At 46.0% G+C, this 25,614-nt stretch overlaps 1 protein-coding gene across 1 annotated transcript in view; it reads right to left on the bottom strand.

Annotated features, from left to right (window-relative positions):
- LOC134093416 (neuronal cell adhesion molecule-like) overlaps window positions 1-19,733 on the bottom strand; it is a 66,805-nt gene extending 47,072 nt beyond the window's left edge. The window contains exon 1 of the mRNA XM_062546464.1: window positions 19,644-19,733. The gene's annotated coding sequence lies outside the window, so the exon portion shown is untranslated. The remainder of the gene's footprint in view (window positions 1-19,643) is intronic.
- Window positions 19,734-25,614: the final 5,881 nt, after the last annotated feature.

The raw sequence follows: 25,614 nt of genomic DNA, 5'->3' as shown, positions 1-25,614 counted from the left end.
TGTGTGTGTGGACTGGAGTGGCATCAGTGGGCTGCAGGGTTGGCAGATGATGTCTGCTGGCTGCAGAGAAAGGGAGTGGGGGTGGGCAGTCAGAGAAGAGAAGAGAAGACCAGAGAGAAGAGAGAGAAGAGAGAGAAGAGAAGAGAGAAGAGAGAGAAGAGAGAGAGAAGAGAGAGAAGAGAAGAGAGAAGAGAGAGAAGAGAGAGACCCTCTCCAACAGCATGCTCTCCCTGGACACACTCTGGAGGCGCGAGGCAGCCATGCGCCCAGCTGGTATTCACACGGCCCATGTCCCATGCAGGGCTGGCGGCTAGCGCCCCCACACAGAGCAGTCTGGGCAGCCCTGCTAGTGGGGGGGGGGGGGGGGGAGGGGCCTGCCCACTGGGGCTTCAGGTGACGGCACAGGGACAATGTGATGATATCATCCAGCAGACACCCGAGCAACACACTCAGCCCCCTCCTCCGCTCTGCTGGCCAGCAACACCAGCAGCTCTGTTTGTGTGTGGCGTGGGATGGGGGGGGTTCTCTATAGGAGTGTGTGTGTGTGTGTGTGTGTGTGTATGCGTGTGTGTATGTGTGTGCGTGTGTGTGTGTGTGTGTGTGTGTGTGGAGAGAGAGAGAGAAAGGTAGTATGTGTTACTTTATCTGTCTATGTGTATATGTGTGTGTGTGTGTGTGTGTATCTCTATCTGTATGATTGTGTGTGTCTTTCATTGCTCCATCGAGCAGAACCTGCTGTTATTGCAGAAGCGGTCACTGTAACATTTAATTATGGAGCAGAGAGGGAGAGAGACTCCTCTGACAGACCGCGGAGGCTGCAGGCACACACCTGTTAGAGGAGTAGACTTACACAGCATCTATAATTCACCAACACATGAGCATGAGCACACACACACACACACACACACACACACACACACACACACACACACACACACACACACACACACACACACACACACACACACACACACACACACACACACACACAGAGAGACAGAGAGAGATACAACATGCTCATCCTTGCTATATGGGCGAGAAGTCTTTGCAAAGAGATTCTTTATGATCAAACTGCAGTGATGTATAGAACTGAGGCGCTCCGCGGCGTTCCATAGGTGTATCATATGATAGGAATTCTGTGACAGTGTGCCCGCTGGGACTTCCGATTCCCATCCCACCTCAGACACTGAACACTTTTGTGCACGGCGACAAGAGTTTGCCGGGGAGGAGAAGCAGCCACATCTCGCCGTTCTATTCTTAGAAATGCCTGAAAAACGAATCAATTTCCCCATTTCTCTCTCACTCCCTCTCTCTATCCCTCTCTCTCTCTTTCTACCATTCGCCACTGCGCCTCCGCAACCCCCCCTTCCCACCACAGCCGCCCCGCGTCTCCGCGCTTGCGTTTAGTCATCAGGCGAGCGCGAGCCGCGTGTGCTTTCATCTCCACCGTCTCTTTGTTGTGGTGTGGAGGTGTGGAGGTGCGAGGGGGGGTGTGGGGGGCGGCGGTGGGGAGAACAGACGCACTTGTTTCGGCTGGAGGAGCGGGCCGGCCTGCTAACAAGCTATGTGTGCCGCTCCAGCTTTACTTTAATTGCTGCCTCGCAACCCTTCACTGCCACCCGGGGCACTCAACCAGGGGGGCTGCCATCAAGCCTAAATATGCTTCACACCGCAAACAGTCCTAATCCGCCGAGCCTTTGGTTTGGGACTGGAGCCTCCGCTCAGCGCAGCATTTAGCACGATTAGATCGACAACATAATATTGAGTCTGTTTTTAACTGGGTCTCTGATTCTAGGATATCAGTTGTTTTTCTCTCTTTATTTTTTGGCTAAACCTCGGGTGGGCAGATCCCTCTGTTGAAGCAGATGGAAGTATTATTGATCAGAACTGCTACTGGGGGCTACAGACGGTTCTGTTTACAGGATGTCCATGGTAGTGGATTCCTTTAAAATGGTTTAACCAAACGGAAGGCACACAGCAGTATTAAGGCATTAAGTGGGTGTGAGAGTCCATTTGAATAGAAGTAGAGTATAGAGGACATAACAGACCAGGCAAACACAGGGAGGTTGGTTTAAATGGGGTCTATATACTACCACGCAGATGCTTTTTGCTTAGTACTTTCACTGGATCAGCTCTAGGCAGAATGCATTGAGTGGGTCAATGAACAATCTGTCTCAAATCTTAATGGTGTGTGAGTATAAGTGTATCTGTGCCTCTCTCTCTCTCTCTGTGTGTGTGTGTGTGTGTGTGTGTGTGTGTGTGTGTGTGTTGTATGCAAGGTAATGAGAGGAATATCTCTAGGGCCTGTAACAATTAGGGTATTCCCAAAGTATTCCCATATGTATAATCATCTAGGCTGGTGGTGCTTCATAAAATGGTTTCTGGACTGTTGTTATGCATGCACATGGCTGCTCTTGCGAAATAAGCACAAAATCCCAGTCAACCTACATCCAGAGCTCTCCACGCTTTCCACTAACTAAGCATAAAACATCCCATTTTCCAAACCTAACTATAACTACAGTATATGACAATGTAGAGCTGAACACATGAAATGTGTGACACCACACTGAGAATTCACACTCTGAAGGAGTAGGAAGCTAGCTACAATTCTAATCAGACAGGCATACTATTTCACCAAACCCACTCAAATATTTATGTGCACCTGGTAAAACAATAGCAACATAAGATATCAGAAACCAGGAAGTATCTTAAGGTCTGGGTTCAAATGCAGTCAGCAAAAGACCATCAATAAAGTACAAAATATACATGTGTTAACATGTTACAAAACATCAGATATACAACAAGAGCAATGTAAACAAGAACATTACACTCACACGCTATGGCAATGTTACAGTGGCAAGCCCAGCCCAGATTCTCATTCCAAAGTGGAAAGAAGCAGAGAGCATTTTAAGGCTGAAGCACTGAGCCTTGAAAGCTCCACTGCAGAGTCTCTGTGGCATCAGGACCATATGGGGCGCTGACCCACAACGCCGGGGCTCCAGCACCGAGAGTAGAAAACGCCCAGGTCGTCAGTCTGGCGTCCTCACGGCGCCCGGGCACAGCGCACCCATCTCACCACAGCTCCACTCACGTGTGTCAGATGTTTACAGAGCGCCGTTACACTCGGGGATCCATCTCAGCTTCTGTGCGTCTCAGCAGTCAGCACACAAACATATTGCGTGATAGACTGTCCAAATCCTGTTTGATTCACGGGAGCTGCACACCATGGTACCGTGATAATGACTGTAATCAAACATTCTGCACTGAGCATTTGAATATGAGACTCTGAATGTAGGTGAAAACAGAGAGCTGAGATACTGCCGTAGAAATGAGGAAGATGAATCGTGCATGATCCACACAAACACACACACACTACCACCCACACACACATACACAAACAGAGAATCATTTTCTATTTTCCTTTATCTAAGTCTGGGTCAAATTGGGTCTTCGCAGAATCAGTAAACAAACTCAACTCGTCTGCCTATTGGCTGGCTATTTCCATCGCCAGGTGCTAGCGCAGAGCCCAGAGTGGCCATCTTCTCCTCAGGCCCGGGAGCAGCGTGCACATGAATAATGGCCAAAACCCGAGGAGGACCTCCGAGGCCTCCTGTCAGAGCGGATAAGCTGGGAAAAGTGGCAAAGGGCAGCAAGGTAGATCCCGCCGATGCCGTGCGCTCCTGAATAACAATCTAAGCTGGAGTGGACGCGCTGCTGCCTGACTTCCTGACTCCTGTGACCTGCCAGACGGGAGAGCGCCGCGCTCCCACAGCAGCCTCCAGACTGCACTCCACTTGACTGATCAATTAGCAGATAAGAGCTGCACCAAGGAGACCCTAAAGCCTTTGTATAAACAACGACTAATCAAGTGTGTTTAGACTGGTGCCGTTTGCGTCGTCGCTGGGTTAGATTAAGTCGTGATGAATAAAGTGGCCAGATGGGGTTTCCTCCACAGACGCAGACCAAGTTAAATTACACCAATCACATCTCGGACAAGGAGCCCTCAGGTGCCGTCTGAGCACAAAAGGAAACTAATCCTAGTACCCCGAGTACCGTGTCGTAATTAACTCTGTCGACGAGGCCTTTGAAATGCTTATTGTCCTGGATGGTGAAGTTAAGTTTTGTCCATTGTTCTGCTACTCAGACTGCTTGGATGGACCACTTGGTAAATGTTAGTTTACTCTAATAGGGCCCTCCACTGCCGGCAGCTTGGGCTGTGTGGGACTCCTCATCGAGCACCTGTCGGTCTGACAAATGAAAAGAAGAGGAGTGGAATCCGTGCCTCGGTGCGAATGCTGCTCCCGCATTCTTCCTCGGCAGTGAGAAAAAGTAATAGCCTCTGTGGAATGCGAGTTTATTTACCGCGTGGTGTGGCGGGGAGGAACTAATCCCCTGACTGTGGACTGGCTTCTGTGCGGTGTGAAAAGCGTGGTGATCCAGCGTCGGTTTATGTTTATTGTGCTCACCTCCCAACACCCCCCCCCCCCCCCCCACCCTGCAGGGGACCGTTAGGTATACAGCGCGACTGTTGCCGCGGCGCTTAACCCGTGCGACTCTAATCTCAGGGCTCCGGCTCGTTTTCCCGAGCTCTTCCTGCTCTTTTGGCAGCGAAGCGACGGATCAGCACATTTTAGTCCCACTTCCTCTAAGGCACAATGACACCGGAGCGCGCTCACGACTGTCAGGGGGTGTGGGGGGAACACAATACCTGTCGGCACCAGCCAATGGCCAGAGGGGAAACATAATACCTACGTGAGGGGCGGACCAATCCCCTCTGGGCGGCAGAGAGAGCTTGTTGAAGAGCGGGCATCGCAAAAACAAAACAAAAAAAAAAGAAAACACACACAATCCCGTCGGGGGCGAAAGGCAGGCAGGCCCCTGAGTCTCCTTTCTCATGGTAAACACTTTCCAGTGCCGCGAAGCCACATTGTGGTGCCCATGGAGAGGCATCTGCTTTATGGCATGGAAAGAATGCATTGTCCACAGCAGCGGTGAATAGGTGCTTTGGAGGGGAGGGCACGACTTTGACCGTGACATGGGGCGGATGGGGCGGTTTGGGTTTGTCTGAGGCGGGAGAGTGGACCGTCGTCGTCCCGGGGCTATGAGCGCGGAGCTGGCTTCCCTGGCCCCGGGGCAGAGCCCGTGTTCCCCACAGAGAGCCCCGAGCACAATGGACGCTGCCGCCGTCTGATCCCAGCAGGCCCCTCCATTCAGAGGCCAGCGCGGCTAGAGCAGCAGCCATGAAGCTACTTTATATGGACGCCTGACTTAAAGAAGTTACTTCAATGGAGCTGATGTTATTGTGGAAGACATTTTTGAGGGAAAGAGAGGCTTCAGGGCTTTTTTTTTTGGCGAAAGGCAGAGCATTGTTATCCTCCGAGTAGTGTTATCCGCAAAAAGTAGTGAAAATTACAGAGACAGCTCATTGAATAGCAGCATCAGTGTGTGCTGTGGACATGGGAGAATCAATTCACCTGTCGTGGCAGATTAGCATAGACTGCATTCAGAGCCTCTCTAAACGGACTCTCTGTGAACTGGGAGCCATAGGCCGAGTTAGCATTATCTAATTTTGCTATATTACATTGTGAGAGAAAAATAACAGGGTTGTCGCTTATGGCGGGTGAACACAGACGGCGCCTCAGACAGGGCTGAAGCAATCGCTCCTGACTTTTTCCCCTCATTTTCACAGCGAAATGTGATGGCAGTAAATGCACGGGAGAGGGATGAGCAGTATCATGACTTAAGCCACTTAACCGTCCCAGTGGTCGGCTGCTAATGAGCTAAGGAGCTTCTGGGGGGGATCATACTAATGAAAGGCTCTCAAAACACGGACCAGATGACACACAGATGACTGGCTGCATGCATGTCCATTGATCAGTGCCCCTATGGATAGATGGAGCTCATAACCTGAGATAATGCAACACCCCAGGGTCAATAACGTCAGTATAACACATACATCCAGAAGGTTCCGTCTAAGATAGAAGAATGCAGTGGACTACTGCTGACTAGCATGTACAAATGAAGGAATATTCATCAAATAGCGTCAGCGAGAGTTCACTGTGAGGCATGGAGTCGAGAGGTATTAATTTTTCATGTTAATGAAGTTGGTATTTCGGTATGTGCTATTTCTATCCGCAGAAACCAATCTGGTGGATGTCAGACCCGTCTTCATTCAAACTAATTTGGGGGACAAAGCAGTGAGTGAAGCATGCGGTCGCCTAGTGTTATGGTAAAGAGTTTTATTTCTCTGTTCTTCTATTACCAGTGGGAAGAGGCGCTACCTTGTCAGTCAAACTGGTCTCTCAGACGTCAAGAGGGCCTTTTTTGATGTGCGCAAGAAAAAGGAATTCTTCACCCCACCCACCCACTCACTCCATACGGCTGAATTCCATGACTTTATGAATCAGGAGAAGCTGTCACACAAGACGGGTGCATGAATAGAGTTCTGTCACAGTGGCAAACATGATCAATGCCTGGCTTTTTCCGTGTGGGCGATTCAATCAGTGGAGACATCTAGGACGCTTCTCTCTACTCTCTCTCACGTGGCGTGTGTCACTGTCTAACGCCAAGAAGTCTTTCTTCGTGTAAAGAAACTCTGAAAAATAAAATGGAAACGAGAGGTTATTTGAGTGTTCTGCACCAGCCAAATATGCCACCTCTTCTTCTCCCACCTCCACATGTCAACATCTAGAGACAGCTTAGAGTGGAGTGGAAGAGCAAAAATCCCTGCCAGCATCAAGCAGCGACTCAAGATATTCCCGTGATGAAGATGCTCTCACTCTCTCTCCTTCTTTCTCTCTCTCTCCCTCTCTCTCCTTCTCTCTTTCTCTCTCTCATCAAGCATGTCTGCTCTGTTTCTCTAGCAACATGCTGATAGGCACCCGGAACAATGTATTTCAGCCTCCTCCTGCTCATCTGCCTACACCGTCAGCTCTTCAAGGACCATTAGTCAAAGCAGAGGGAGGCTTCAACCCTCACAGCCAGAGATGGGCCTCCATGAGCAGGGCCATTTCCCTGACACCTCCCTTCTAGTCCCCCGGTCTCATTCTCAAATCGCATTTCCCATTTCAGGGAGTTTAAAAGGCTGGAAAGCGAAAATATATAGATATAAAATAAAAAATATATATAAATTCTAACACCTCCACCTGATTGCCCTGGGGACGAGGCAGATAATGGGTCAGAGAAATGAGGATAACTCGGAGCAGAGGACATATCAGGAGGTGAAGGCCTCGGAAGTCTCAATGGACCAGTAACACCTTCCAGAGCAATTCCAACATTCGCCCCAGTGCACCAATATAACCCACAGCCCATGTCACTAACAGCCTGCGTTCTGAGATGCCCCGTCCTATGACTGGAATGTGGCCATTAATACAATTGAACACTCCAATGAAATGTCTTTCTTCTCACTCCCAAGTAAATGGAATATTTATTGTTGTTATGAATAGCTACAAAAACAGTCTTTCAATAGAAAGGAATTTTAAGAGTTCAGATGCAAAACCCTCTAAACCTGCCAGACCACTTTTCTTTGAAATGAGCATTTTTCATCACACTCCTATAGATAAGATAAGATAAGATAAGATTACTTTATTATGTCCCAAGGGAAATTTGTCGTGGACAAACAGGCTATAGGTTTTTGCCTACAACTCGATATTTCAAACCAGGAATGCCAGAAGTGGCGTTTAGAGGCTTTTGAATCTGAACTCTTCATTTCTTTTAAAGCTGGATTTTTGGTTGCGGACGTAGATCCCAGCGCCCCGCTGTTGCTTTGTCCAGGTCATCAAAGGGAGTGCCATATTTCAGGGGCCTGTCCGCATGCCAGGCTAAGAGGGAAGGTGTTTCCTGGTACCATCCTCTTCCCCTCTAACCCACTGACCCTCAGATCCCACTCACCACGAGTGGCCCTCATGCGCTCCGAATCCGCCGTCTCAAAAGGCCATCTCCTAGGGAGCACTAGCCTCTGAACTGTGCTATTCAGAGGGAAAGTGGATGACGGTTAACATTTACTTTTTATTGCCGTAAAAAATCGCTCGGGGAATGAAAGTCCATAAAGTCGGAGGTGTTAGGCACTCCGTAAAGATGTTAGCACAACAAAAAGGTGCAGGGCCACCTACTGTGCATCTCTGATGTTTCGTGAGAATGAGTGGGTGAAATAATGCTGAGGGTAGAAAATGAGGATTTCAAGGTAGGAGTTCATTGAGAAGGAACGCTGGATTTAAATGGCCTACACATTAATTATTAATAAAACAACAGATTGAATTGGAGGTGGATTAAAATATGCTAATGTCAAGGGGAAAAGGAAAATCAAGAAAACAAAAACATTCATAGGCATAAATACAACTGAGCACGCTCCCATGAATACCAAACAATTTGTCAAAAAAGCTTACAGAGTAACAACCCAAAGTGAGAGGCCGACTCGCTGCAGTTTTTCGCACCCCCGGAATCCCTTTCAAAGACTTCAAAGAGGCTCTGGCGTACGAGACAGATTCCATAGGCAGGGCGTCAGAGAGCCTGTCAGCGGTGACGACTTTGAAAGGTCGGTCGGTAGCCCAGCAGGGCCGGGGGCTCGGGGCCAGAGATCAGGCTCGGTTCTGAGGCAGGATGCGGAGTGGGCCCAGGGTTAATACCAGGGCCTGACCAGTGGGAGAGAATGTCTGCTCCTATCCAAAGGGCAGCGGGGTCCGGCATCAGACACACAGATCGGTCAGACGCGAGTCAGGCTCCTCAGTCAGAGACACTTACTGACATCGCAGAGACACACACACACACACAAAGTCCCAAGTGTGTGTCTCACTACGGCTGCTGTGTAATTCAAATGCCCGGTTGCTCTTGTGGACTTCTGACGAGAACATTTTTACACACAACTGGCCTTTTATGACAAATGCATGCGATGAAGCCCCAAGGTAAATGGGAATGCATTATGGTTCATATCATAGCGGTAACTCAGGCCATAAAAATGGAAATGTGTTTTCATCATACAGATCAATTATAGATTATGCCCAAACCTATTAGCCTGAACACGTACCATCACATAAAACAACACACACGTACAAACACACAGACACATGCACGCACGTACAGGGGCGCGCGCGCGCGCACGCACACACACACACACACACACACACACACACACACACACACACACACACACACACACACACACACAGACACACACACACACACACACACACACACACACACACACACACACACACACACACACACACACACACACACACACACACACAGACACACACACACAAACACACACACACACACACAAGCACACACAGTCACAGAGCAATTCTTCCCTGATGCTTCCACAACATATTTATGGCCTCATTTGAATGTTTATGGCCTACCGGCTTGCACACTCTCGTCTCTGCTCTGATAGACACGCACCTTTAAAAAGTCCAACCTCATGACTGAGTTCACATCAAGGCTATCACTGGGGTCCTATGCTAAGTAGCAGTCATAAGGGAACTGGCTGGTTCAAGGCCTTTTGATTAACGTGCATCGCCAAAGGAGGTGCAGGTAGCTCGTCGGCAGCCATTTTGTCTGGTTTATCTGTCACCAATGGAGTCGTGGGAGATTAGGGCCACTGATTTATCAGTCTCTCCCAGGACTGGAGTTAGGGTACGTGGGAACCAGTAATCCCTACGATTTGGACTCCAGGCGCCAAACACTTAATTGGATTTTTGGAGCATGGAAAATCCAATCAGGACAGCCCCGGCTCTGTTAACATACACCAGTTAAGGTAGGTAGACCCACCACTGATGAAGTCATCTGTTTGCACAAACACAAGCAAACCCACATGTGGATCAATCCTACGCACCATTGTCAATGGGCACTAAGATCAAAAGCAAAATGTGCACCACTAGCAATGCAGCCAACGCGTATAATAAGAGCTTTTGCCAACTGCTCAAACAGCTCTCTAAAGGTATTTGCAAAAGTGAGTTCTGACGTTCGCTCTGTTAATGGAACAGGCATAAAGAACAGCGACAACACAAGACACAAATGCTGTTTGTCAGATCCCCAGTGCAAAGGGGAGGGGGTCATGTTTCAGGAAAACCAGACCATCTCCAGTTACCTTGGCAGGGGTGTGGACCACCTCTATTTTACCACCACGATAACAGAAGCCAAGTTTTGTGGTATCTGGAGAAACTCTTTCTTTGCAAGACGGTTGAAATGTACTCCAGGTAAAAGCGATTACGCCTGTTTGATCTACAGTGGAGGAAATAGATATAAACGGAAACAGGACAGGCTTTGATGATAATATACTTGGCAAGTGCAAGATGCTACAAATGTGGCTGAAGTGTATTCATGGCACCGCGGGACACACTCGTCTGAGGAAACCTTCACGTTAAAAGAAAAACAACAATCTTTCACCGCGCATTTCCTGCCAAAAAACAGACTGGGCTGCATTTTATCTGCAGGGGCAGCAGCAGACAGTGGCAAAAGACAAAAAAAAAACAAATAAACATGCCACTCCATCATCTGATGTACACTCTCTTAGTAGGAACAGAGCCAAATGGGGGATTTCCTGATTTTTGTTCAACTAGAGCTCAAAGGGGATGGAAAGAGTGGTGGGGATAAGAGGGTAATCTCTCTCTGAGAGGTGATTGCTCCTTTATCTGACAAGATCAGCTATAAGCCCAGATTCCAGAGCAAAATAAAAAGATTTCATGAATCTGTATTCACGCCAAACATATGAAAGATCCGGTGCATTGATAGTATGACTCCAAAATATTCTTGTATTTCAGTACAGTCTACTGGAAAGGAAAATTAGCAGATTTCTGCTTCCAACTGGTAGCTTGATGTATACACTGTACCACTCAGGGAGCAAATCATTCACATCCCATTTCAGCGTTAGTTCTTGCATTAGGCATGTTACTGAGTACACATGCAAGCAAGCTGAGATCAAAAGATTCAAACATAAACGCGCACCGGGCGTCTCCCCTTCTAAAAATCCACAGCCACGACTGCACGCTGGGTTTCCTGTCCGCCGGATGACAACATCAGCGGCTGCTGTCACATCCCCTCAGCGTTCACCCGTCCTCACGCAAGAGAAGGGCCACGAGACCGCGCCGAGCATAGCGCTGAGCACAGACAGATCATCACTGCGAGGTCTTGGACACTTTTTTTGGGGAGGGACTCAGGAGAGAGAGAGAGAGAGATTCTGGAGCGACCGGGGCCCCTGTCATGCACTGCCCCAAGTGACAAACGTATCCGCCATGGTGGCACGGCTCAAAAAGGAGCTGTGTCGTGAGTCATTGTGTGTGTGTGTGTGTGTGTGTGTGTGTGTGTGTGTGTGTGTGTGTGTGTGTGTATGTGAGTGTGTGAAAGGGTTGAGGAGGAGGAGGAAGAGGAGGAGGTGGCCCCCTGGACCCAGTCAACCTCGCCGAGACGTCCATTAAGCCTGCCTCCGAATGGACTCGTTGTGACTCCCGCCATGGCAACCACACAGAGGGACGCCCACCCATCGCCGTGGTCGCTGACCCGTGCCAAATAAAGCATGAATGTGCTGTATGCGTTTAATAACACATATAGTAACGCTTGGGAGGCCTGAGAAGAAATAAGGCAGGAAATCTTACAGCGACTTGAGAAAGCTCTGAGGCTACAAATAGTGCCAAATCACTATTTTAATTACCAAAAAACAAATGTTCAATTAACGGTTAAGTGATTTCGAATGAGTTTGCTGTTTGTTTTAGAGTCAACCTGAGGTTATTGGTATTGCCTTGCTCAGAGGCATCTAGCAAGCCATGTTGTTTAAAATCAATAAATCTCTCCCCGCGAATTGCTGTGCCAAGAGAGCCCAATCCAACAATAAGATAATAAGAACTCGGAGTGTAGAAATGTAGTCTGGCACAGCCCATTCACACTCCCCTTCTCTCTCTCTCTCTCTGTTCTCACTCACTCACTCCCTCTCTCTTCCTGTTCTCTTCTCTCTCTCTCTCACACTCATTCACTTCTTCTCTCTTCCAGCTTCTCTTCTCTCTCCTTCCCTCTCTCTCCCTGTTCTCACTCTCTCTCTCTCTCTGTTCTCTCCTCACTCACTCCTTCTCTGTCCTGCTCCACATCGCTCCCTCTCTGCTGCCACCATATTTCCCCAAGCCGAATCAATTACGTTTAATCACCACACTCAGCCGGCCCTTCTCCAGTTTAATTTAGAACAAGCCCCTCATTGACAGGAAATTATTTTATGAAGGCCTCTGATGGCTCTATTTGTGTTTTGACAAACAGTGCCAAAAATAAACTGTGAGCAAGATTACCTTTTTTTGCAAGGAAAACAGCCCAAGGCATCACTCACCTCCTGTGTAATTATACTTATGAGCCCATTTCGACTTCGCACTAAAAATAAAAAGCGTGAAAACAAACCCGAGCGTAATGGCACACGCCATTCCAGCACGGCAGACGCCACAGAAAATGCATAGCTGCCTACCTACATTCACATCTGTCACTCACAACCATCAGGGAATGACAAGCCACGTGCTCCCCTGAACACCTGAGCCATGTCAAGGAAAGCCCCTTCACCGAGACCATGTAATGTAGGCTATGGACTGTGTACAGACAGGCTGACTGACTGACTGGCTGCCAGCCCACTTCCCCTCATGCCAGAAGCTCCTGAAAGGGTTATCAGTGGAGGCGCTTTTTCCAATAGAGTTGCCATCGAGAGGCCCAGGCCTTGCCTCCACTTCATGGGCTGAGCGGGCTGAGCCACCAGGGCCAGCTGTGGGCATTATCTGGTAGACAATGCCATTCTTTCAGCCGCCAATGGAGCCAGTCTTCAACAACAACACACAAAAAAAGCAGGCAAAGAAGCCCCCTTTCTGTTGGGTCAGCCATAGAGGAGATTATACAGATTTCAAATCCACTGGAACTGGGACTGCCAAATGGTCTCTTCAAAACATAAAGGGGGTAAACAGCCACAGTCACAAATGGCTTTTGTTCTTTGTTGATTTCATTAAAAGATTTGTACAAACACAATTTTCGGAGAGCCGCCAGAACTCAAAATATTGCAACTTTGTAATTCTCTGTGGACCAAACAGAGCACTTTAGAGTCTCATTTGACATGGATGGAGAGACAAAAGAGAGAATGAACAGATGTGGGCAGAGCTTGTCCAAAACTGTAATTTGAGAGAAAAAGAAACAAATCATTTAGCAATGTTCAAACATTTCTGGTCTGTGCACACCGTTTTTATGTGTGCAGAGTCTAGCGTGGCGTTCAACAACTGATGAAAACAAAATGATGAGCCTAGGATGTTTTTTAATATAAAATATGTAAATCCTCTAGTGTAAACAATCCTCGCAGTGAGCAAGAAAAACAACATCCTACACACATCACACACACACACACACACACACACACACATACACACACACACACTTCCCCTCCCTCGTGGAGTCTCTGCCTGAGCAAGCGCTTCCAAAAAGGAGAAGAATTTGTCATAGCTGACAGAGTGAATTAGACTCCAAGGAAACACTTCTTATGCTTATTGTCCAGATCTAGGAACTCATTGGTTCATTCAAACACCTCCTGTCATGTGACCCTCTCGAATTCCTCCCATTGGGGAGTGTAAACTAAGGGGGGGTGGGCTCTACCGCACTAATTTTATGATTCTAATGGGTTTTTGACCTCAATCTCTCCTAATCATTTCCAAGCCTAGACAAAGATTATGCAGACATAGATTATGCTTTTAAACAACATGTAGCATAAGATCAGATAGATAACACCAGGCACCATTGTTTTCCATCAACCAGAGGCCGAGAAGACAGATATTTTGCGGTTGGTGCTCAAAGAGAGTGGCAGATCTCAGTTTGAATATGTTTTATGGTTGTGTCTCTTTGTCTAGCACTTCTCCCGTGATCCTGCGGCTGAACTGGAAAGGTTTCTGGAACGTAAACAGGGAGGAGGCCATTGGTCTCACTGCTAGAGAAAGGAGATGTTGTGCCAAGCTGTCATCCCAGCTGGATTAGGAACCCCCTTGAGCTGCTAATATGTTCTTTGGTCCAACTACACACCAACACATGCACGTACACGCACACACACACACACACACACACACACACACACACTCGGGCACAGACACTCGCACACACACACACACTTGCACACAGTGATATCACACAGTGTGTCATATCTTTCTGCTTCATAACCAGAACACATTATCCTCCCTATGACATCCACTGCCATATGGACAGGTTATTTATCTTCTCAACAGCCAGCCACTCCTCCCCAAAAATTCTCTTTGATGTGCCTTAGTCTGCTTAACAATGAAGAAAAATCTCATCACTTAAGCTTAAAAGCATTAAAGCATCCAACCATACTTTAACCCCTCCTACACACCATAGTGTGTATCTATATTTACAAACAGCTACAACAAATGACGCTCCATTGACATCTACATCAACTGAAGTGCTGGGCAAACAGTCGTTCGCTCATTTCAAACAATTCCAAGTGGAGGCTGTGCCTGAGTGCTTGGGGGCTTGGACAGTCGTTGGCTTGCTTGCCTGGACTGTAAATCTCCCGCGTGAAAAGCAGCAAGAGGGCGGCAGCAGTGTGTTTGCTGAGCAATTAAACAAAACAAGTGGGCCGAGCCACCACGCCAACCTAAGAAAGCAAGCAGGAGAAATGGGGTGGTGGGGGGGATTTAAGATTATGCAAATGTGAGGAGGCTGGTGGAGGTTTATGTTCATTCTAAAGCTCTTCATCTGAGGCTCCCTTTCCCTGTCTATCTCTCGCTCTCTTTCTCACACACACACACACACACACACACACACACACAGAGGCATGGCATCATCCCATAACCCCCTCTGTCTATCTCTCTCTCTTTCACACACACACACACACACACACACACACACACAGACACACACACACACACACACACACACACACAGAGACACAGAAAGACACAGAGCATCATCTCATAAACTCTTCTGTCCCTCTCTCTCTCTCTCTCTTATATCTTCCTCTTTCTTTTATGCTCAGAGCTGTGGGGCAATGTAGGCCCCGGCTGCCTTTTAGCCATTAGCTGCCCCCTAACACATCTGTCCCCCAGAGGTTGACCAGAGTGCATCTCATCCGTCAGGGACAGTCCTCAAAGAGAGAGAGAGAGGGTGGAAAGAGAGAGAGAGAGAGAGAGAGAGAGCGAAAGAGGGAAAAAACAGAGAGAGAGGGAGAGCACTGACTCCTTTTGTGAGGCGCTCCCCGGCCCCCAGTGACCCCCCCAGCACACCCCCCACTTCACAAGAAAGGGGTGAGAACAACGGCCCAGGCCGGAGAAGACAGAGAAAACAGACCTCCTTTGTCCTCCGTTACCCACCCTTTCCCTTTTTTTCATGGAGGTACATGATCCCACAGCTTAAAACCAGCCCCCCCCCCACCCACCCACCCAACAGCCCCCCCTTCTCTACCCCACAATCCGCCTCCTTTCACTTGCAATGGGTGGCAAACTCGCAAAGCAACTTGTGACGAGACAGGCCGACAAGGCTTACGATGACACCTCCCCATATCTCTGGGAGCATCTGTATCCTAGGAGACGACGCCGAGATTGTGAAATCATGTTTGGGTGGGCTCTCCGGGGTCCCGCGAGCTCGTCTGGATTGGGGTGCACGTCAGAGGCAGTTAACCTGTCAAGCCATGAGTCTGCAGAGGGTGAGCGTGCACCACCCTGCCTCATGTTTGATTAGCGTCAGTGCCACTTCAAGAGGAGGAACAGGCACACACACAAGCACACACACACATAAACACACACATACACACACTCACACACACACTCAAACACTCACACACACACACACACACACACACACACACACACACACACACACACACACAGACTCACACACTCACACACTCACACACACACAGGGGCGAGCTCCAACACAGTTGTTCTTCAGGAGGGATGGGGGAAAGACCAACACTTGGTTTTGTTCTCACCAAGGGGTACAATAACCTGATTGAGAGGCTTAATAACCTGACAGGGTGATAATTCTGTCCACTAGGTTGGAAATAGGGATTGGAGAAGACCACTCCTGCTCAACCATCTGCCATAGCAACCAAGTCCTCTCTCCATAATGAAAAAACAGTTGACAACACAGTGGTATGGAGGCTATGAGATGAGAGAAAATTAGATCCTTGATTATTCATGTTGGCATGGTTTAAAGCGCACAGCAAATATGCAAAGCTCCATGGAAAAAACACACCTTCTAAACCAAAAACCATTTTGCATTCATGCTTGGAAAATGATAGCTCTGTCTTTTCATATTCTGTTGTTCTGTATTTCAATGAAACGCAGCCATAAACTGCTACCATTGTCTTGGCAGATATTTTGATCTGATTTTAATGGGAACTTGACAGGGAGGGGTGTTTTGAGAGCTGCAGAGCTCCAATACCCAAGAGCTTAGAAAAGTGTGTAACGGTCTTCTCATTTGGCCATTTTCATTCTCTCTCATCAGTCTTCATCCAGTCGTATTAATTTGGTCCAGGTCTGCGGTGTAAACAACAGCTGCAGTTGTTTGGAGGGCGCTCAAAGGAGGGGTGTCAATCCTGATTAGCCACCAGATCTAACCGGGAGTGAAACACTAATTGCACTCACCAGTCTGACACCTTACAGGCACAAGAAAGACAGGTGTGTGTGTGTGTGTCTATGTGGCTGTGCCTAGGCCTACGCCTCTCTTCATCTCTGTGTGTGTGTGTGTGTGTGTGTGTGTGTGTGTGTGTGTGTGTGTGTGTGTGTGTGTGTGTTGTGTGTGTGTGCGTGTGTGTCGAAGTGTCAGTGTGTCGGTGCGTCGGTGTGTGTGTCGGTGTGTGCATCCTTACCGTTCATTAGTCATATCTGAGAGAGCATTTGTTCAGTAACTGGAAAGTGATTTGACAGAAAACATTCTCTTCTTGGGGAATGGTGAGTAGGGTCAGTGCAAAGACGAAAGTATATTATATCAACACAATACTACAGCTAGTCAGTTGTGACAGGATATATGCTGTCTCATCCCAAGTATTCCAAGTGTGAATACAGCCAGTTTACCATGCTCTCATCCTCTTTAGATCTCCATATATAATCCTTTCTGGTGGTTAACAGAGAGATACTATGGCCAACACTATTGCTAAAGGGACATATCATATCTTTAGGGGGTGTTTCACACTAAATGTGAAATATCAAGAACGACTGGTGACGCTCCCCTAGGATATATCCAAAACAGGATTTTGGGGACAGAAAGTAGGCCAACCTGAATACAAAGCAGGAAAATTTGCCATAACACGACTTAAAAGCGGAGCCTTCTATCTTGACAGCACAGTGAACCAGTAGATTATGAAAATCCCTCCCGAAATATATGTACAGTGTGATGACAAAGGATTGCAACTGATCCATGAGAGGAAATGGCTCTGACATCAGCCTGACGGTGACGGCCCACAGGCCATGTGAGGGGCGCTTTGTCCCTCAGCGTTGGGGAAGAGGCTGCCGAGCGACGGCCTGCCAGACAGCGAGCGCCAACTGGACACTTCTGACAGAATAGTCCGCATACCATCTCTGCCCACAAGAAGAAATAAGTGGCATTCATAATGAACGAACACTATGCAGAACCCGCCTACATGATGTGCTTTTCCCATCACTTTCCCATCATTGACACACTGGACAGCCCTCAGACACTGCAGTGCCACAGACAGTCATATCCCATGAGCCTGAATCACAAATGTAAACACACTGTGTGTGTGTGTGTGTGTGTGTGTGTAGTAGTAGTAGTAGTAGTAGTAGTAGTAGTGCTGTAGTAGTAGTCATAGTAGAAGTGTGAGTAGATACAAAGACATAAGGTCACGCTTAGCTGATAGCCAAACATGTAGGTCAGACATGTATCTTTTGAGAGTGTCTTACTCCCATACATACGGTCCATCTGTCTCGGCTACCCTGGCTGGCCTACTGGGACAGAGTCTAGCCAAACTCACAGCATTTGGGAGAGGTCAGCAAAAAGTGAGCTACCATCTCCTCGAGACATCACATCAAGCAGTGAACTTTGTCTAAATAACAAGGCCCATTCCCTACCCTTGGCGGCAGCCATGGCACACTCTTAGGCGGTATACACACAGCCTGGAGGCTCTGATGTTATCATGCCACATATCCTCACTCAGAGCTGTGTAAAGCCCATACAGGGCCACAGTTGTCTAACAGCCCCTGAAAGCAATTGTTTGAAAGCGTGGCACTCCTCTGGGACACTGCAGACAATGACTCAGTAGTCGTTAGCATTGCATTAATTGGATGATCTGACCTAGTACTGGAATGCAGCAGCAGCGTGTGTGTGTGTGTGTGTGTGTGTGTGTGTGTGTGTGTGTGTGTGTGTGTGTGTGTGTGGCGCTTGTGTTTGGGTGTAGGAAGGCTGGGGTGCGTTGGATGGGGGGGGGGGGGGGGGGTTAAGGAGGGAAGGCGGGAGGGAGGGAGACTCACTGAAAGAATGAGGCTCTGACTTGGGGGAGACAGATAGGGGGTGGGTGGGTGTGTTTTCGCAGTGTTGCAATTGTTTGGACTCAGAATGGATGTCTGAGGAAAATACCAGGGCTTTAACGCGGGCAATTTATCTCATCAATAGACTGAAGGACTAATGGCCCACATGATATTTATGCTGTTTAGTAGTAGTCAATCATGAATGCTGCCAAGGAATGGTTGTTGGATGAAATACCATGTAAAATATTCCATGAGCTTTTCTAAGTAAAAATTTTCCACAACAACAACTCAATACTCATTAATGCAGTGAATTAGGCTGGAGTGAAGTTTCTACAAGTACAGGCCTGACAAATCCTGATGTAAAAAAAAGCCTGTTTCAGAGTGATGACAGGGGGAAATGATCAAAGCTAATCCGGATATTATTCTCCAGTATTAGAAAGTCTCAAATGCTTTAAGGAAAGGGTCCGGCCGGGAACGGGAGTTTGATAACGCAGCTCCGTGCTCGCAGTATAAGAAACCGTAGAACATGATGGAAAGTATCAAGAGCTCCCTTGCTTAAAATATTAGTCAACAATAGTCTCAATTTCTCATAGTGGACGCAATACTACATTACATATTATCCAAATCTACACATCAGATTCCAGATACAAAGAGAAGCTTGATAACAGACTGTATAGCCTATTTTATATTGTACGCCCATGATGAACTGGACAGATATTTGGCAAGTCTATCAGATGTGTATGCACCTGTTAAGTGATAAAACGTTGTCAAAGATGTAGAATCACCCGTAGCCTGCTAATTACAATAGGGATTCTAAACTGTGTCAAAATATCACATTAATGATCTGTTTGAAGCACAGCTGCAGCAGTCGACAAAGCTGATGACAGAATGACAGGGAATCGACGATGGGACATTTACACCTTGAGCGACTTAACATGACGAAAACTAACAAGACGGCACGCATTATAGGCTACACACATCGGTATGCTATGTGTATTAACTGTTCAAAGAACACTACAAGTAGGCTACTTCTACGTCCCTTAGCAGAGCCCAAGCAACCTATCCTCATGCTGTGCGCATTTGTATTTTGACAGCTAAGACGAAGGTACCAATAACACGCTCCCGTAAATTATAGGCTACAAGCATAGCAAATGCACATCGTCTAACGGGTATCACTATGAACAGAGATAATCACCAATAACTTACCAGTAAGTGTGCAGGAGCGACGACCAAAATAATATCTGTTTCTCTCCACCTCTGTTTATCGCTGGAGTCGCCTCACGGGTAGCGCGCTTCCTCGCCTTCTCCACTAGTCCTCTCCCAGCGGCTTATCCGAGCAGCACTTTTTTCCGCGCAGTCTCTGTGTGTGCAGTGCAGCGACGCTCTACCGACGGATGGTGGCCGTGAGGCAATGGTCTGTATGAGCAAAATGTGTTCAATCTGAGCGCTGGTACCCTCAGCTCCTCAACGCCAATCCAAATGGAGCTTGCTGTAGCGACAGAAGGACTCCCTGGACAAGAGGGCATAATGCAGTTGCCTGCACTGAGTTCAGAAATTATTCCCTGAAAAAAATGCACAAACCTGACTTTGGCAACCACTATCATCTGTTACAACAATACCTTCATGTCATATCCACATCCCAAATTCAGTTTGTTAGGGTATGTCTTTTTGGAACTCTGTTGGTTCGCTGCAGGCCTAGATTAGAAAAGTAAGATTTTGTTATTGTTATTATGTCTTGAAACATATTTAGAATTGTCCAGACTTCCAAGCTGTGGTTCTCATGTTGGATATTTTGGACGTTGTGCTCTGTAACAGTTGACTAAGAGTTAACAGTTATTTGTAATCTCATCAGGTCATAAAACAATGGTACATTTGAATATTTAACATATTGCATGCAGTTAAATATACATTGACCTAAATATTATTTTCATTCACATGGACAGGCCTTGCATGTGGATTGGCTTTTAATAAACATGTCAATATAATCTCTAAACCACACTTAAATTGCTTAGATGTAAAATGGCAGTAGAATGAATAGAACAGTGGGTACTGGTAACACAAGAGGGGCATAGCAAGCATATGTATAGCAAACAAAAGTAATCCCCTCTCCAGATATGACACATCTAAGATATTGCATCAGGTGCATTCGCACACAACAGTTCTAGTAATATAGTTCTAATAACTATTCACTGGAGAGGCTACCCCTAGATCTGAGGCTTTTTTCTGTTTGCATTCACACTCGGTAGGAACTCTGAGATGACAACACACGTTGGAATCCCAATTATGAACATAAAGTAAACATTTCTATTGACAAACTAGAAACTCATGGTATCAAAAAAAGAGCCCTGAACAATATGCCCTAAAGAGGGCTTCATGCCGTTATTTAACTGATTTAGGTCATGAGAATAGACATTTTAAGGAGTGTCAGAGACATTTTTTTTTTTATCAGTATTGTTACCTTGAACCAAAGAACACCCAAATCTAATAAATCCAAACATTTCATATGGATTAAAAGCATGCCATCATTTTCAAATCAAATAGAAACTCATGGCATCAGGAAGCATTAAAAATTAATCAGCATTGCCTTCATCCTTATTCTTCTCATCTGTCCAGAACGCAAATTGTCGCATGACAGTAGTTAGCCTCTGCAGCCTTCTCGTGCAGTTTTTATGTTAAGCAAATTTAAACATGCTGTGTTATTTTTACAGAGATTTTGTGGGGCTTCTGGCACTCCTGCTGCCTTGGCCAAGTTGGCATGTGCCTCAGTCATAGTTCTTATTTGCAGGGACAATATTGTAACCCAAGGAAGGAGCTCAAATAGTTATAGGAGCTGCAGTCAGAGGAACACGATAAGTCACCAGCTCCATGCTGTCCAAACGCGTGAAAAAAGGGTTTCTAGGAACTGCCAAAAGTCCTTATAGTGCCTATTCTTTTTTGTATCCCTCATTCAAATTGTGCCCACACAACATTTTAGTTTCATAACCCTAATTACAGAAGAAATCAACCGTACAGTATTAGCTTTTTCACAGCCTGAGTTATGCCACCAACTAGGATCTATCTCCATGGCCCTGAATTTCTCATCTCTCTATGGAGGTTCTGTGTCAGGTGGGCTGAAGCCACTCAGATCCAACTGGCAGAGGGATACGCTGTAGTGTGTCAGAGAAAAAAGCCACCTTGTGGAAGTCTTTACTTGATTTAATCGTAATTTCATTTCATAAACCAGATTGTTCTCTGTGATACATATCCTCTGAGGCACAGCCGATAAAATGGAAGCTGGAATCAAATCCCCCTCCTCTCTCTCTGTCTCCCTCTCTCTCTCTCTCTCTCTCTCTCTAACAACCCATTGGCTTGTACTGCCTGACTGAAACACGAGGTCAAAGATAGTGATCAGGAGAACACACGACAACAACACAGAACGTGAGCAGCAGTCGATTGCAATGTTAGAAAAGCTCTGAAGGGCCCGCCTGTTTCCAACAACCTCAAATATCACACCAATTTATGATGTGTTGGCAATTCATGGCCAAACCCCCAAGGCAACACTCATTATCAGCTGCAAGGAATCCTGGGATATCCATATTTGCCCCTGTGCTACAATAGGAAGTGTGGTAATTCTGATTGTGTTTTTATCTCAGACTGCCTCGAGTCATGTCTGTGTTTTTTGTTTGAATCCAATTAAAATATTAATTTTGTCCTTGACACGCATATTACCCCAAACATTCTCTCAGCAATTTTTGAGAAGTTCAAATTTTGTGGACACATGGACAGCTGAACACAGGGGTATTTTATCATTGATCCCCAATTAATTTTGCATAGTGAACTCCATTTAAGAGTGACATCTCTTATACTGGTACATTCTAATTCAGGTATTTTCTCATTTGTGAAGTGATGTACTCGACAGTATGTGACTACTCCATTATTTTTGGAAGAAAACACACATTCTGTCTCTATTAAAATTGTCTATAGTTTATGAAAGCTTGGTAACAGTGTATTTGAAGGTATCTAGGGTTAGGGTGAGTGACATGAAACTGTCATGAACACATGAACCCTAACCCTAACCCTAACCTTACTGACAAGTGTTGAGTCATACATGTTTATGACTTGTTTATAATGTTCATGACATGTTCATGACACTCATATCATGTCACTCGTATGTAGATACCTTCAAGTAAAGTGTAAACGAAAGTTTTAGTAGCAATTTTATTTCACTTAAATATAAAAGTGATCAACCCAGAACAGGGCTTCACGGTTTAGATTGGTTGAGTGACTGTATTTTAAGAATCTGTAACAGATTTGCTCATTAGTCAACAGTTTTACATATTCAGCTGCTGGTTCTATTGCTAAAAAGGAAATAAACCTCTGTTAGTAACAGAGTTGTAAGGATGTGTCATCATTGTGTATTACCAAAAATACAAGGAAAAGAGTTTGGATACTTTGTTAAATTTGGAGATCTGGAGATCAAATTAAATTACGTTTGAAATGTTTCTTTTGAAATGCCTTTGAAAATACTAAATGCAAATAAAGCAGATGCAAATGTGTTTATCTGTGAGCTAGAATCACAGCTAATGTGGGGAAACAGCATAAATAATTCATAATAATTGTTTGTACAGTACATTACACTTGCAGGCATCACATTACATGTATTGTATTGAGCATCATCTCAGTTAGGTTTAACTAAAGACAAGGGCTGTGTGTTGCTGCTGTAACAATTCAGTTCAAAATGACAGTCATTATTTAGTGGTTCCCCAATGTGAAGTGAAGCCGAAGACAAACCAACAGCAGGTGATGACACGTGTGATACCGAACGAGGCCCTGTGTGTCTGGCTGGATGATTCCCATGTGCTGGTCCCCATTAAAAGGCCTAGTCAGCCATTAAATAGCTTGATGCTTTGCTGAGTGCCATGACTGCAGAACAATGATCTAATGAGGAGGACCACCAAGGCAAAGTGTTAAATGAAAACATAGCATAATAAGAGATTTGAACAATAGGACTTCACTGACTGGATAACGTGGGATGTTCTCACAATCTACCATACTGACAGCACATCCACTTCAGATGGAACATGTATAAATTTAAGTTAGGCCATTTAAAAGATGACAACAGACAGACAACAGACAATCAACAGACATTCTCCAGAAACCAATTAAGCCATGAATGAATGAATGAGAACATTCAGTCCAAATGAACTCATGGCACTGTGGAATTGACGAGCGCTAGACAAAGCATGAGCAAGCTTACATAAGAGAGACACAGATCAGGGTGGAGGGGACACGTTGGTGTGTCTCCGTCTTCTGCCAGGTTCACCTCAAAACACTCCTGATCTCCATTCACCAAAACAACTATATCAGAAAGGATATGCAGCAACATAGCCAGCAAGAACCACATTTACTCATGAGTGAGGGGCTTCAACTAGAACTTTGCGATAAATTGGACTACACGCTGAAGCACACTAATGTAATGGAAGATTCCGAGTGGCCACTTCTCCGAAATGAATTCTTATCTGAAGCGGTTGGGAATGTCACAAAGGTTTCCATGACAGCACTCAAACCACTTTTGATTGACAGCTAGACCCAGAATGGGCTAGAAAATCTCTCAATTGCGAGCCCTTTCAAAAGGACCCTTCAACAAATATTTCACATCATCTAAAACAATGTTTAAACCACATAATAAAAGACTGGTACCCTTTTCACTCGGATGATATATTAGTTTTGACTATGTTCTCATTCATTGGTCTTCTTCAAATAGTGACTGACCCATAATCTAATCACCGTATCTCTGGCTTCTGTGAATGCTTGGTTTGGAACACAAAAAGGAAAAAGATAAGATACACTCTCCAAAAGTTCTACCTGGATGTCCAACTCAGATGTCTGATACTGCAGTTTGCTCAGGCAGATCGATGGAATCCGGCTGGAAGGGAGAGGCTGCACTTCCTCAAATAGTTTCATTACAAGCCCTCACAGAACGCCTGTGTGTTCTGCCTCATTATTTCTGCCCATATGGATTGCAGCACTTAAGTCAATAGAGCACACACACACACACAGTCCCTGCAACACTGCTGCAATACTGCCAGGGCAGCACTTAGAGCCAATCAGCAAGAGTGCTTCCAAAGACATCAAGTCAGCAGTTATAGATCATTATGACGGTTTGTGTCAGTTTGCATCATAAAAATGCACAGCTGCCAAACTCTAAATCTTATGTGGTACTATGTGGCACTAATACGTGCCGTTTTCCACATAAGCACAGCACAACTGTCTTAACTAAAACACAGCCACATAATACTAACACTATTAGTGCTGAAACAACCATTTTCTGACATTACACTGACTACTGATGCATATACAATAGCTCAATTGTTTCCCCATCAACGGCGCTATGGTTCAGCTTCTTATTATGAATGTTAATGTTTCACTACCCATTTCAGAGCTTTCATAGAGTGAAATCAGTTCACCTCAATCAGAGCCCTGGCATCACAGGTCAGCATCTGGACATCCACTCCTGGAGGGTTAATCTGACGTTGTCAGGGTGACACTGGAGTGAACATTCTCTCACTCATTTTTCCTCATCTGTAAGGCAAAGGTAAAAAGTTCCATTGCTTGGATCTACAGTTGTCCCTTTTAAAGTGAAGCCTGAGCCACCGTGTTAGGAAAGAAAATGCATGTAGCCTTCTGGGATGCAGACAGCATTTTCAGAATCTGTCAGAGTGTGCCGTCTGTCATAAAAGAGCTAGCATTGCCTCCGGTGAGGCAGAGAGACTTCACATTTCATTTATCAGTCCAATGCTGGCACATAAACACACACACACACACACACACACACACTGAGGTCATTTCCACTGGTAAAATATGAAGTGCTGTCTAAGCACTGTCAAATAATCCAAACATTATTTAGTCTGGACAGGAAATAGCTTTGCAATCATTTCTGCCCTAACAGCAAAGCTTTCCCTTTGATTCGCGTTCACTGTCAAAGCCTCAAAAAAGAGCCCCCCCTCTCCATATAATCTAATTTGAAAAGGACCCGACAGAGATGTAACACACCACTGGGATTCAGCACTGAACCATGAGAATTGATAAAGTGTGCAGAAAAGAACACAACTGACCGGTGTTAAACCCATATAATATACATGTGAACAAAGGGGGCAGCAATTACTGGTGCAATAAAACAGATATCAAAAGCAGTGAA

This window comes from Sardina pilchardus, chromosome 10 (assembly GCF_963854185.1).
Source record: "Sardina pilchardus chromosome 10, fSarPil1.1, whole genome shotgun sequence".
In the NCBI taxonomy this organism is placed as follows: Eukaryota; Metazoa; Chordata; class Actinopteri; order Clupeiformes; family Clupeidae; genus Sardina; species Sardina pilchardus.
The sequence above is the reverse complement of the archived record's forward strand: the minus strand, read 5'-3'. Positions and strand labels throughout refer to the sequence as shown.